Raw genomic sequence first — 3349 nt, forward strand, 5'->3', positions numbered from 1 at the left:
TAAATTTGAAAATTAATAATCACACTCATGTTCTGCAATGTTTATTTTTTGTTTTTCAGATTTAGATAGTTAAATTTTTTAGTTATTATCTTATATAAATTTTGAAAATTATAAAATGATTATATCACGTTAATTTTAAGTAATCTTTTAATAAATAAATTTAATATTTTAATTTCGAATTTAAGATAATTACAAAAAGTTGGATTTTATTATTTAATCCTATTACATGTAATTAATAAATTTTAATTATTTAAAAATCCTACTTTATGTGGTGATGACATGTGTCGTTCTAATTCTAATTATTGACATATGTCTATATTTATTTATTTAATTATTATTGATTATTAATTATTTAAAATACTGAAAATTTGTGGTGTTGACATGTGCCATTTTTTCTTCTCCTTTTATATATAGATAGATTTATTATTGATTATTAATTATTTAAAATACTGAAAATTTGTGGTGTTGACATGTGTCATTTTTTCTTTTCCTTTTATATATAGATAGATTAGATAGAGCGCATAAATATATACAATTAAATGTTACTTCATTACCTCTTCCTTCTACCTAAAAAAAAGGCATTAAATCCTTGTTAGAAACAATATAAGCAATGAAATAGTAATAAATAGAATATAATGTACATTTTTTTACGTTACTTCATCTTAGAGCCTTGTATAACAATGATAATAAATCTTATTTCCTATAAGAATCAAATAAAAAAAAATTCAACTTCAATTATATAAAAAATCTATTAAAAATACAACGGGAGACATGTAGAACATTCTAGTATATGTATTCGGGCATTGCACATATATTTTAATCAAATATAATTTCATAAAATAAGGATGCATAACAAAATAAATTTTAAAAAAAAAGTTTAAAAAAAAATAAATGATTTTAGATATAATTCGCGCACACGTACAATATCTTCATCCTTTTTATCATCCTCATTACTTTGCTTTTCATTTTTTAATACGCTTTTCCTTTCAGAAAACTACCAATATGACATATTGAGTAAAAATTAAATATTAAAATGACAGTTTAGCATCCAATAAAATAATTTACTTTTTATATTCACACTAACATATCCGTAAATTATAAAGTATTCACATACTTTTAAGAAATCGGTGTTTTCAATGATGTAGTTTTCTATGTAAAAAATACAATTGAAAACAAATTTCATATTTTCTTTTGAATTTTTTTCTTATTTTTCTTCATCTTTTATTCTCTTTCTTTTCTAAATGAAAAAAATAACTAATCAAAATTTAAATATTTTATCTTTCAAGTGCAATTCGAATTAAAAAAATTTATTTAATTTTAATACATTTTATACCAAATAGGTTATAAATTAAAGTAGTTTTTAAAATTGATGAATTATATATAAAAATATTCCAAGTAAAAATTATTATTTACAAATAGTTTCAAAGTAGTTATAACTTCTCAACTTTATTCTTGATAATTCAGAAGTAAATATCTTCTAAATTTTTTCTTTATCGACATCCTAAATATTTGAGAGTTAGAATTTGATGTAAGATGTGTTTTTAAATAACATGAAAATTATAAATATTATTATTACTGTGTTGATTTAAAAAAAAAAATCAAAAATAGAAGACAAAATATAAAAAAATGAAATAATATGAAAAAAATCTTAATCTGGAAATTAACTCTCCACTCGAATCGCAATTGCATTAACTACCCCACGTTATCTCGTTATCCCTGTTTCCTAATTTTTCTCACACAAATTGCAATGGAAGAACTATCTTAAAGAGACATTGTACGAACTATGAAGTGCAATATTTAGTCACACAAATTGAAATAAAAAAACTATCTTAAAAAGACATTGTACGAACTATGAAGTGCTACACATAGGTAGAATTGTCTTTTGCCGTTGTGCAAACACCCGCTCTCCATCCATTAATCATCTAGCTATAAGCAGTTGTCGCCTTCATTAGGTATTGCACTTCCGCACTGAACAGACAACAAAACTCATAATGAGTCCATCAACTTTTGAAGCAATGGATATGATTAAGTCAAGAAAATAAAGAAAAGACTTTATTGACAATAGATCAAAGATATTTTAAGCAATAACACACCAAGAGGGCAAAACTATATGTATAATTATTATTATTAAATGAATAACTGAATAACAATACTCTATAGATTATAATTTATTCAAATTTTATTAATTAAATAGATTAGATAAAATAAAAAATAATTCATATTTTGTATTACCATCAACACATCAACTAATAACAAAATCTAATACTGAAATAACTCATGAATAGTTGCATCTCAGTACATATAACTTTTTTCATATACCTGAATTAAATAATATAATGATTTAGTCATCGTTTCAACATGATCATGTAATACATTTCAAGTTGAGGCATCATTATTCAAGTTAGGAAAAAAAAGTTGAGGAGTCATTATGATAATCCATCTCTATTAATTATCATCCCGCCAGTTAAAAACATCGATGTTGGTGCACATCACCTTATCACGATTTGGTCAAGGAGATGGCTAAACAATGCAAGAAATACAAAGACGGACAGGATCATGCACAATACATGTTAAACTATAGAAGTGGATGATGACATAAGTTCTAAAAATAATAGATTTTTATGAAAAACTGGGTTGATAAAGTTGTGGGTAGCAGTTTATTTTTGGAAGTCGTGGGGTTATGAAATTGTGTATTTTATAGGGATAAGGTTAGTTAGTTATGTTTTGAAATTAAAAAATAGGAGATATTTTTTATCAAAAGACAGTTTTTATTTTCTACTTTTTTGTTAATTAGTTATTTATATTATCTTTTTGTGTTTTGTAATTTAAATTTTTAATTTAAAAAATAGATTTTTAATTGGTAGTAATTCTAACTTTTTTGTTGATAATTTTGGTAGTAATTCTAATTTTAAATATTTAAAAGGAGTTTTAATATTTATTTTGAAAAAGTTATTTTTATTTGTTTTAACGTCAGATTTGTTATTTAATTTGTTTGACATTCAGTTTAAAATTTAAAAATAGTAACTAAGTTTGCATAATAAAATTGTAAGTTAACAAATAAAATAAATAAATGAAGTGCTTTGTTTTAAAATAATTTTCGGACTTGATATTTTATGAAAGATGATACTAATTATTATAATATTATTTTATATCTCCTACTTTTTTTATTCGAAATCAAAAGAATAAAAAATATTTCGAAAACAGTAAAAAGTTAAGGTAACTTTAAATTATTGAATTTTTAAAAAAAGCTATAAAAACTGCTTGTTGAATATTTCATTATTTTTGTAGTGTTTGCAATTTTTATTTTTTATTTTTAGATTTTAAATTAATTTAATAATTCTTAAATTCT

This window comes from Solanum stenotomum, chromosome 5, assembly GCF_019186545.1.
Source record: "Solanum stenotomum isolate F172 chromosome 5, ASM1918654v1, whole genome shotgun sequence".
NCBI classification, from domain to species: domain Eukaryota; kingdom Viridiplantae; phylum Streptophyta; class Magnoliopsida; order Solanales; family Solanaceae; genus Solanum; species Solanum stenotomum.